Source organism: Vombatus ursinus, unplaced genomic scaffold, assembly GCF_900497805.2.
Source record: "Vombatus ursinus unplaced genomic scaffold, bare-nosed wombat genome assembly UNPS02010320.1, whole genome shotgun sequence".
Classification (NCBI taxonomy): Eukaryota; Metazoa; Chordata; class Mammalia; order Diprotodontia; family Vombatidae; genus Vombatus; species Vombatus ursinus.
Window position 1 is genome coordinate 133,624 of NW_020950098.1, and position 12,625 is coordinate 146,248.

General features: G+C 39.2%; 1 pseudogene; it reads left to right on the forward strand.

Moving 5' to 3' along the window:
* Positions 1–6,453: 6,453 nt before the first annotated feature.
* Positions 6,454–7,823, forward strand: LOC114037347 (annotated as a pseudogene).
* The last annotated feature ends 4,802 nt before the right edge of the window (positions 7,824–12,625 follow it).

The following is a 12,625-nucleotide window of genomic DNA, read 5'->3' on the forward strand; positions in this document are numbered from 1 at the left end:
ACCCAAGGACCTAGAAGGCCACATGTGGCCACAGGTTCCCCACCCCTGATATAGAAGATCTCATATTAGGACACTTTCCTCCACACCACTCCCTGCTTTGGGAGTTTGAATATTGCTTTAATTCATTCTCCATGGTTTTTTTTTTTTTTTTTTTTTTTTAGTGAGGCAATTGGGGTTAAGTGACTTGCCCAGAGTCACACAGCTAGTAACTGTTACGTGTCTGAGGCTGGATTTGAGCTAGGTCCTCCTGACTCCAGGGCTGGTGTCCTATCCACTGCACCACCTAGCTGCCCCTCCATGCTTCTTTTTAAGAAAAATTTTCCTTCATCATTCCTCTAAGTATTGAAAATATCAATACTACAAAATTTATTAATTTGATTTGGAGGATGCAAATTTTTTCAATTTTATTTTCATTTTTATATTTTTTAGTTATTTCATTTGTCTTTAGATATAATGAGGGTCTGATGCATGCATAGAACAATCCACTTGCTTCATCACTGCACCCTCTCCACATGGAGGACACTGGGGAGCTGGCTCCTGGAAGAATCATGGTGGCATGTTAGAGAAGTGTCTTAGAGAGACTGTGGAACATGGGTGGACATTCTTTAACTGGTTCCAGTTGGCTAACCAAATGAATGAGAGGAGTCTTTTTTTTGATTGACTGCATAGTTTGGAATTGTTGGGGGCAGGAGGGGAGAGAATAAGCATTTATTAAGTGCCTACTATGTTCCAGGCAGTGTGTTAAGTGCTTTACAAATATCTTATTTAATCCTTACAACAACCCTGTGAGGTAGATGCCATTGTCTCCATCTTACGGTTGAGGAAACTGAGGCAAACAGAAGTAAGTGACTTACCCAGGGTTACACAGCTAGTAAATGTCTGAGGCCAGATATGAATTTAAATCTTCCTGACTCCAGGCCCAACGCTCTATTCGTTGTGCTACCTAGCTACCTATATGGCTAGCCATCTCTTTGTTTCTTTCCTGTCTGAGGTAGCTCTTATGGCATCTGGTGAGCGATTATGCTGTTAGGGGAAACAGGATACTCTTCCCCTGTGATGCCATATAGCCTCTGAGAAATAAGACCTTTTGGTCCTTTGCCTTTTGGTTCATTTTTTTCCTCTCTCTTCTGGGTGTAGGAAGTTGTCTTCAATCTTGGTCAGGTGAGTAAGCCACAGGAACATGGAGAGTCAAAATCCAAGTTAGGTGTTGCAGTCAGCCCTGCATCAGTGACTCAAGGAGCGAGAAAAGATCTTCAGAAACAACCTTCTGAACCCATGCCAATAGACTCACTGGACAGTCATGCTACTTCTGGACCTGAACTTGGTGGGACCAATGTTAAGTAGGAAGTGAATAATGTTTTGAACCTATTTCCCCAGAATCCAAGGTAATATATAGGAAGAGTATGCTTCAGAGGTATTGTGGGAAATGCTTATGTTTATTCTTATTATAACTTTGAAGTAAATATCCCTTTGTAAACTATGTTTGGGGCAGCTAGGTGACACAGTGGATAGAGTGCCAAACCTGAAATAGGGAAGACTCATCTTCCTGAGCAAATCCAGCCTCAGGTATTTACTAGCTGTGTGACCCTGGGCAAGTCACTTAACCCTGTTTGCCTCAGTTTCCTCATCTGTAAAATGAGCTGGAGAAGGAAATGGCAAGCCACTTCAGTATCTTTGCCAAGAAAACTCCAAATAGAGTCACAAAGAGTCAGACATATTGAAATGACTAAACAATTACAAAGAAATGAAAAGAGACCCCTAGAATCCTGACAGGGAGATGTAGCAGGTCTAGTAAAAACAAAAACCTCCTCCCAACCATGTGATTGGCTAACCAAAACCAGCTATAGAATATCCACCCATGTTTCATAGTCTCTCCAAGACACAGGTCACCATGATTCTTCTGGGAACCATATTCTCAGCATCCTCAAAGTAGAATCAGCTGAAGAAGCTAATCATTCTGTGAATGCACCAGACTCCCATTTCATAGAACTCAATTTAGTTAAATACTTTCATTATTACTGGGAAGATTGATTTTCATTCAGTTTTATAATTTTGCATTGCACTTACTGGATTTTATAATTTTGACCCACATTTTTGCCTCCATTTTGCTACTTTATTTCTGCCTCTCATTGAAGTGTTCAGTTGATGTTATTTTCATTGGTGTTTCTAATTTTGGTTTTCTTTTCTTTTGCTGTTATTTTGTTTTGTTTTGTCCTTCTGATTAGTTTTCTCCATTGTATCCACTCTTACACAGTCCTATGTTGTATTTACATATGCAAACCTATTATTTAATGATGCTACCTGTTATGACACTGCCTATCAGTATGCAGGTGGAATGCTATTACTGTAATTGCTACCAAATTTGCCTATTTGCTTTGCTACTGGTTTTTTGTATTAGGTTATAATGTTACGTTTTACTATTACATTAGGGTTTTTTCATGGATTAATTAATAGATTAATCTATAAACCAGATGGGAGTATAAGTTACTTGAAAAGTATTGTGATTTTTCTTAATTCAAAATTTATAGGGGGCTATCAACTTTATGGGAACAAAAATAAAGACATTATAAGAGCATTGAAAAGATGTTCATAGCTGGAAAAAAAAACTTTGCAAGAAGTTTCTCTGACAAATATCTGGCATACAAAGTACATAAAGAACTGATCCAAAGAGTGACAGCTATTGCTCAATATATAAATGCTTCAGATCACTAATAATGAAAGAAAAGCAAATTGAAATAAATTTAAATTTCTACCTCATATCCATCAGGTTGGCAAAAATCCCACACAAAAAAAGTAAAATAAAAATTATTGGAGGGGAAGGCAGGTACATTAATGCACTGCTGATGGAGCTGTGAATTGGTATAGTTATTCTAGAAAGGAATTTGGGAATATGCCCATAAAGTCACTAAACTGTACATGCCTTTAATCCAGCAATGCCACAGTTGGGCCCATATCCCAAAGAGGTCAAAGAAAGAGGAAAAGGACCTATGTGTACAAAAAATATTTATAGCAGTTCTTTTTGTGGTGGCAAAGAACTGTAAACTAAGGGATCATGCCCATCAATTGGGGAACTGCTGAACAAGTACTGGTATAAGGATGCTATTGCTCATCTTTCATTTTAGAAGAGGACTAATGATATCACAGATATATTATATATTATCTTATATAACTATCTAAGATAATTATATCTTGCCTCGAGTATGAATTGGACTTAAGTGAGTTGCACCAAGTCGTCAGACTCACTCTTTCTCCCAGAGTCATTGGAGTCTAGTGGCAAGACCAAAGTCAAGACAACCGACAATAGCCCAAGATGCAATGGATGACCTTGTCATCTTCAATGTCTGACCACAGTGCCTGCTTCAGCACCTTCGTGTCCACTAGAACAAATTGTTCTCACCTGCCCATTCAGCCAGGGGATGTCTTCTCATGCTTCACAGATCCCTAACTCACTGATGGGGTTTGAGGCCTGTCTCAACATGGTTTAGCCCATCTGCTAAGATAGTTTTACTGGGGTGCAGCTGCTGTGTACGCTACAGCTTCTTGGAGTCACAGGTGAGAAATGGGTGACAGATGGACACCAAAGGTGGATGTAAAGGGCTCAGCAAGCCCTCATACCAGAGGTGCTAGTCCTCCCTGAATACCACATACACTCTATATAGATCTAATGAAATATCATTGTACCATGAAAAATCACGAAAGGGATGGTCTGAGAGATACCTTGGAAGATTGTATGCACTGATGCAGAGGGAAACAAGTAGAACCAGGAGAACAATTTACACAATAACAATAATGTTGGGGGGAAAATAAACAAACTTTGAAAGACTTAGAACTCTGATCAAAGCAATGATCAACCACAATTCCAAAAGACCTGGGGTGAAACATGCTACCCACCTTATGAAAGAGTGGTAATAAACTCAAAGTACAGAATAAGATATATTTCTGGACATGGACAATGTAGATATTTGTTTTCCTTGACAATGCATATCTGAGACAAAGATTTTTTGTTTTTCTTTCTTTCAACTTGGAGAGGGTGGGCAGAGGGGGAGTATGTGGAAATTTTCATCATATCTGGCATTAGTTAGGTTCAGAATTTAAAAATAAATATAAAATCATAACAAGGAAAAGTTATGTCAAAGATTACAAGCCAACTCATAGCAAGATCAGGGCTGGGGAAATCATTCCACCAGCATTCTATGAAATGCTATTGGATATGACAGAGGGGGACAATACCTGCGAATGGATCTATATACACCATATTAAGGAGGAGTCAGTCAATAAAACATGCCTTAATGTGCAAAGCAGACCTCATAGGAAGGAAGTTGAAAGGAATATCTGGAGCAGAAAAGAGGAAGACCAAAACTAAGCCCACTCTATCAGAAAGGAGCAGCCCATCTATCTATCTCTCTATCTATCTCTCTATCTATCTATCTATCTATCTATCTATCCATCTTGAGACAGATAGATGGATAGATAGATGGACAGACAATCTCTATAGAGACAGATGGATAGACAGATAGATAGGTAGATAGATAGATAGGTATAGATAGATAGATAGACCTGTGTTCCTTATGGCAGAGAGAGTTCACCTGTGTATCAAGTTAGGGATGGACAACTTAGGTGTCACAGAGATACCTGGCTCGTGATCAGGTGCCAGACTAGAAATCTCATCGTGGATAGCAATAATACGACCAAGAAAGGAACCTCTTCTGGAATAGACATTTGTCTTCCTTGAGAAGACCACATAGAGGTCTGTGCTGGATATGCAACAGAGTTTCTAACAGGCCTTGCAGGAATCTGATAGGGCCAAGATGAGTTGTTTGATGGAAAGTAATGGAAATCCAGCATTTGAATTTCTGAGGTGTCTAAAGAAAACTAAGGGCATAGATTACACTGTTATCTTAGACAGTGCAGCACAAGTTTCTATCATGCAACATTTTATGAGAGATATTTGTTTTTTTGTTTTGTTTTGTTTTTTAGGCAATTGGGGTTAAGTGACTTGCCCAGGGTCACACAGCTAGTAAGTGTCAAGTGTTTGGTCTGAGGCCGGATTTGAACTCAGGTCCTCCTGACTTCAGGGCCAGTGCTCTATCCACTGAGACACCTAGCTGCCCCCATGAGAGATATTTGAGAAAAATACCTTTACAGGGGCAGCTAGGTGGCACAGTGGATAGAGCACCAGCCCTGGATTCAGGAGGACCTGAGTTCAAATCCAGCATCAGACACATAACACTTACTAGCTGTGTGACCCTGGGCAAGTCACTTAACCCCATTGCCTAGCCAAAAAGAAAAAAGAAAAAAAAAAGAAAAATACCTTTACAGATGCTGGAAGAATTTGACCTTTGAGGACTTACAAATTATTAATATAGGAATACATCAAAGTGACCTTGAAATTTCAGAAGGAAATTGCTGAGTCAACAGGGCAGTAGACACCTTAGATCTTCTATGATCAAACCCACCATTCTTCAATGGAGTATCAGCTCTAACTGGAACCAATTCCATTCTGTTCAGGATACTAGCAGAAATTGCAAATGACAGGTTGGACCTAATACCTCCTCACTTTGACCATTCATGTAGCATCTGCACAGGCATGCTCAGGAGAACAAAGTCAGGCAAGGATGGGGAACATCACAAGATGGCACTGGCATTTCAACTTCCAATGTAGATCCTAAGAAAGGTGACTTTGGTGACTCCTCAGTAACAGAAGAATAGAAGGCATGGATAAGGGAGAAGCTCTGCAAGAGCATACATAGATTCTTACTAGGTGGGATGTAGGATGTACTTAAGAAATAGCACACAGAATCTAGCTCACTGATCCCTAAAGTGATCTAAGAATTATCTAGGAAAAGTGCTTTATGATGAAGTCGAAGATTATCTCAGAGATGTGTTGGCTAATGGCATCACCAGAGAGTTTAACATGCCCATAGATATCACCTATAGGGGTGGTATGGAAGAACAGAAAGGTAGGCGGCTAGGTAGACTATGAATACGAGAACCAAACTGGACCAACACCATACCCGAAGTTCAAGGCTTCCTGGAGTATCCGTGAGGCAGTTCTCAGCATTGGATTTACGCAGACTTACACTAATAAATTCCTGTTTTTAAAAATTCACATTGAGAGGCTGGACCAAGATGGTGAACTAGAAGGACATGGTACAACATAACAAGCTAATTATCACAAAGCTTACCTTCTTTGACAATTGGTAGATATGATCCAGATTTCCTGAGGGACAGAAGTTAAAATGATAGGCTTGGCTTCTCTCCCCCTCCTCTTTAGTTTCCTGCCTCCTCTCTCCCTTTTAAGTCCTCTCTCTCTTGCTCCCCCTTGATTTTCCTCTTCCTTTTCTTCTTCCAGTTCCACTTTCAGTCCCCCATCTTTGACCCTTGAGGTGTTGTCTGTGCTAATTGTGGGACCAGGCAATGCAAAGTGGATGGAGCCATAGATATAGCTGCTTCATGGCAGGCCTAGCCTTCCTGCTCACAGGGGCCAGGCCACTGAGGCACAGCATTGCCTGTTCGATTCAGCCTGTTTGAGGACTATGATGAGCCTGTGGCCAATGTGTCTGAACTCGTCAGCATCCAGTTTGAGATGACCATGTCTCAGCTAGTAAAAGTGGACGAAGTCGAGTAGGTTATGAACATTAACTTCTGGCTGAAACATGTATGGGATGACTACAAGCTAATGTGGAATCCTACTGGCTAAGGTGAGCTGAATTCACACCTGTGCCTTCTGAAAAGACATGAGGCCCTATATAGTGTTATATAAGAATGCAGGTGGGGATTCCCAGGTTCACAAGACCAAAGCCCTGCTGAAATATACAGGAGGGGACATCTGCATCTCTCCTTCCATCTTTAAGAGTTCATGCAAAACAAACATTCCCATTTGACTACCAAAACTGCACCATGAGGTTTTGGTTCCTGGTCCCATAAAGCCAAAATTGACTTGGTTCTGACTGGCTCCTCTATGACTACTGGTAAAGTCCAGTACCCCTGGCAACAAACATGATATCGAGTAAACTGCTGTGAGAAAGCTCACCTTGGCATCACTTTACTCTCTCTGCGTCTTGCTCCTGTCTCTATTTTACACTATCAACATGATCCTTCTCTGTCTCCTAATTTCTAGTTTGATGATGCTGATACTTTATTTGCCCTCCAACTCTGGGGAGAAAGTGACCCTTTGCACCTCTTCTCCTCAACTGTGCTCTTCTTGGTGATTGCTGAAACTTTCCCTTCCATATCTCCAGTCATTCCTCTGATAAACGTGTACCTCGTGTTCATCAGGATTTTTGTCACCCTGTCCGCTGTCCTCACAGCCTTTGTCCTCTTGCACCAATGAATGCCTAAGACTCAGATAACGTCCCAGTGGGTGAAGACTATATTCCTGAGATGGCTTGCCAGGATCATGCTCATGGCCAGGCCTTTGAGCATTGAAGAGGGTTCTCAAAAGTCCGGATCATTGTCCAGTGCCAAGCTCTCCAACCTCAACTGCTTCAGGGACTCAGAGGCAAAATGCTGCAAAGAAGGCTGACTTACCAAGATGGGATGTGCAGCATCTGCTGCCACGAGAGGGTAAAGCTCCCCAACTTTAGCACCAACCTTCTAAGGAGCTCCAGCTCCAAATCTATGAGCTTCCCTTCTTGGTTCTGTCACCAGAAATGAAAGATGCAATTAAGAGAATCGAGTGCATTGCTTTAAAAAAAAAAATGAGATTCAAGATGCCTGGAAAAAATGTTGCCATAGTCATTGATCGTATTTTCCTATAAATTTTCATTTTGGTTCGTATTTTAGGAACAGTAGGAATTTTTGATGACTGGAATGAAATGTAGCTGCAGGGTGTATGTATTCTGCAGGTTAATCAGGATAACCACTCTAACAACCACCAAAAACACTTATACTTGATGTCGTTTTAGTGTCCAATATTTTAGTCCACTCTATCTTTTTTTAAGGAAATAGAGGTCTCTCTGAGTGCTGCTGTAATCTGTACAACTAGTTTATTTGCAATGTAATAAACTTTACTCTTTAACTTACTCACTTAACACTTTCTGTTAAGAAAAAAAATCTAGGACCATGCATTTAACAAGCAAGAAGGCAGTGTATTAAGGTGTTTGTCCATTATAACAAAGTAGATAAACCAAATTTTATAAGTTAAACATTAAAGAGAAAATAAATAAAAATATAAAAGCCTTAAAAAAGTCTGATGGAGGGGGAGTGTAGCTCTGAAGGGGAGGAGAAAAACATCAGTAGGCAAAGAAATCCCTTGAGGAACAAAAGTAAAGGTGAAAAACTTCCAGGGCTAAGGAAATCCTTCACTGGGAAGAATTTTATTAAAAGCCTCAGTGCTAAGAAAAAATCTGGATGTCCATTGCTTTTAGTGAAAAACAAAGGGGAGAAGGCATTAGGTGGTTGCAGAAAATAGGATTTCAAGGTAGTGAGATAAATAAAAAGTAGAAAGCCTCACATCTTCCTATCCCTTGTTCTCCAACGAAATAGCCTCAATTCGATGTTTTAACAGAGAAGGAGCAACCTTAGATTTGCCAGAGGATTAAAGAAAGACTTCTCCTTTCTCTTGCTCTACAGGAAAGGCCTTCAACTAATGCCACAAGGAGGAGGAACTTCAGTGTCCATTGTGAAGGAAAAGATATGACCTTTTGAAGGAAAGCAATCTGACTCCCAAAGAAAGGGGGAGTTTGGGCAAAAGAAAGACTTCAGGGGCAGAGGAAGTGGTTTCAACTTGATCTGATTCCTGGAGTAGAGAAGAACTAGAACTCAACTCCTGAGTCCTCAATACCAAATCTTAAGCAAATAAATAGATGGATGAATAAACAAACAAAACAAATAAATAAAGGGCTTTGTTATGATTTTAGGAATGACTAAAACACAAACGAGAAAGAATAACTAAAAAAAAAAACCCCACCTACAATCAAAATCAGAGAAAAAACAACTTGCCCAGAAGAACAATTAGAATAACTAGAGAAAATGATATGTTTTTTTAAAAGTAATATATAATGTTATAATAAATAAATATAAATAATAAAAATATATTTATTGTATATATTATATTGTAAAATAATAAATAATAAAATATATATAAAAAATTAGAGCCATGGAAGAGAGACTTGGGGAAAGAATCCACAGCTTAGCACAAATTGGTACAAAACCTTATTCTAGTAACTAATTCCAAAAATTAAAGTGAACAAAATGGAAATTAAGGAGTCCAGAAGAAAAGGATTTTTTTTTAGGCAATTGGGGTTAAGTGACTTGCTCAGGGTCACACAGCTAGTAAGTGTCAAGTGTTTTGTCTGAGGCCAGATTTGAACTCAGGTTCTCCTGACTTCAGGGCTGGTGCTCTATCCACTATGCCACCTAGCTTCCCCATTCATACCAAAAACAAGTGATCAGGGAAACAGATTAAAGAGATACAACTTAAGAATTATTGGACTATCTGAAATTGACCAAAAAAATGAACCTGATTACTCTGTGTGTGTGTGTGTGTGTGTGTGTGTGTGTGTGTATAGAATGCATATTTTTTTTAAATCATTAAAAATAATTACCCAGCCATATTGGAACAAGAAGGTAATGTGAAATAGAATTCACCAATCATCTTCTGAAAGAAATCCCAAAATAAAAACTCCCAGGAATGCTATTACTAAAATTCAGAGCTTCTAGATAGAAGACAAAAAAAAAACCACAAGCATCATGAAAGAAAAAATTCACATACTGAGAGACTATAGTCAGGATGGCAAAAGACTTATCAGTTACCACTTTAAAGGAACAGAGAACATGGAATGAAATATTCCAAAAGGCAAAAGATAAAGGTCTACAACCAAGAACAACTCACCCAGCAAGAAATATAATCCTACAAAGGCAAAAAATAAACATTCAACAAATTAGGTGACTTTCCAACATTCCTGATGAAAAAAATTTGAGTCAAAAGAAACTTTGAAATACAAATATGAGAGGCAAAAGAAATATTAGTGAACAATTAGATGATACTTTATAAAGATGAACTATGTGCATTCTAATGGAAGAGGGGATAATAAAAGTATTCTTTAAGAATCATAATAGCATAAGGGGTTACATAGGTAGTCACATAAAACAGAAGACCTAGAAATAGAAGGGAAAAAAGGAGGGAGGAACACTAGTAGAAAAATGAGAAGAAGGGTGGAGGAATTTATGATCTAATATATCAGGATGCACAAGTAGAAATGTAAATAAACATGAGAGGATAGGAAGGGGAAGGAGGCAACACAAACTTCACTTTCATCTAAATTGATTAAAAGATGGCAGTATACACAAACACACAATACATTCACAAAGAGTTTGGTGAAGGAATGCAATCAACTCAACAGGGATACAGAAAGGAACAGGGAATATAAGGGGAAAGTAGACTCAGGGAGGGATTAGTCATAAGCAAATCCTAAACTTGAAGAGGGATAGTGAAAGTATTAAAAGTAAAGGATAAAAGCATATAATAAAGGAGGATCAAGGAGTAAAAGAGTAGAAAATGCAAAAGAGAATAGGAAAGAGGGAAATACACAATTCACTATCATGACTGTGAATGTGAATGGGAGGCTCACCCCTGAAATTGAAGAGGATAGCATAATGCATTAGAAAGCAAAATCCAATAATATGTTGTTTACAATAAATACACTAGAAACATAATGACTCAGAGTTAAAATAAGGGGTTGGAGCAAAATCTGTCATGCCTTGGGTAAACACACACACAAAAAAAGCAGGGGAAGTAATTATGATTTCAGACAAGGGGAAAGCAAAAAATAGGCTTGATTAAAAGATATAAATAGGGAAACTATATTTTGTAGAAAAGTAATACAGACAATGAATTCATTTATATTCTGCCAATTATTGCTGCTGCACAGCACATAACTGGCTTTAACAATCATTTCTCTTTTAAATAATGAAGAAACTATGTAGTGTTGTTCCATGCTAGCCTTAAAATCCACAAGCCCTCTATATCATTAGGTGTTTAATTATTTTCTTTGTTTTGCAGCACTCATTCACAGATGCCTAAACTCATTTACTAAATCTGGAGGCCACATTTCTTTCTGCTTTTAATGTCTTTCTTATTGGTTTAACTGTTTATGCATCAAGATCTTTACATTTTCTTCTTCCAGACATCTTTGGTAACTTCAGTCTCCACCCCCCCCATCCCCTGACCCTATCCTGTTTTTAAGTTGTTTCTGTCATGTCTGACTCTTTCTGATCCCATTTGAGGTTTTCTTGGAAAAGATAATGGAGTGGTTTGCCATTTCCTTCTCCAGCTCATTTTATAGACGAGGAAACTGAGGCAAACAGGGGTAAGTGACTTGCCCAGGATCACACAGCTAGTTAGTATCTGAGGTCAGATTTGAACTCAGGAAGATAAGCCTGGCACTCTATCCACTGTGCCACCTAGCTGCCTTTCCCACCCCCTCTTAGTTTCCCTTATTGCTCACTTTATGACTCCCTCCCCTCTCTGATGGTGGTTTCCCAGAGTGTTGGATATCAAAATGTGTTGGTCTCCTCCATACTGGGCAATTCTTCATCAGCCTAAATCTCTGCCCCAAGTGACTTTTGGTGGGAGACAGAACTAGTCCTAGCTAGATGCTGGACTCTTTCCCTTAGGCTTAATGGAGTGCTACACAGCTCCCCTCAACCCCAATACATATCCCACTCCATTTTCTTTGTTCTTCAGTTTTTTGGTGCCGCAGTACAGAGCACAGTCATAATGCTATCTCAGCCTGAACATATTTCCAAGTCACTGGGGGAGGAGATGCAGAGTTGAGCTCTATTATAAGCCCAGATATGGGTTCTGCTCCATTCTTTTTCTTTCCCCACTCTCCTGCAGAGATCCATTTGTGGCATAGAATGCTGCCATGTGGATACAGCTGCCTGAGTTAATTTGTGACCTTTGGAATAGAGAGTTGGATCTCTCAGGCACTGAGGAGGAAAGATAGAGTGTCAGTTTGTACCGTTGAGCTTTATTAAAAGTCCAAAACTGTCTTCTACTCCATTGCCTCTGTTCCTCTGCTCTCCTGCAGAGGTCTAGACTACTGAAGCCTGAACAAGTTCCTGCTGTTTGGAATTGGGATTCCTGTAGCATTGGGAGGAAGGAAAGGAGGTCAAAATGTCAGGCTTAGTTTCCTTGCAAACCTGTGGTTGCCTTGTGCAGTCGGGTTGCCAGGAATGTGGATGGTGGTAGGGAATGGAGTGCTGAGTATAACCCCTCATTAAGGGTTAGAGACTATTGGCCTTTGCTATTAACTTTAAGTTTTTACTTTATTTAGATTCTTGGTGTCCTAGACCATGGAGTCAGCTAAAAGTGCTTTATTTCTGGCACATAATTTCTATTTTGGAGAGGAGAGGTTTGAGAGATTGTAAGGATCAGAGAAAGTATCTAGGCCTTGATCTTGCTCATCACATGATCCTTAATTTCAATGTTTAACCTATAAAGACTAAATGGCATAGTATCTAAATAATTAAAGGAAAAACTAAATGAATTACAAGGAGACAACAAAAAAAAAAAAAGAAAAAGAAGTAGGGGACTTCTAATGTTCCCCCTTTCATAAAACTAACAAAAAAAAAAGTTAAGGACCTGAATAGAACTTTGTAACTATGATAGGTTTCTGAG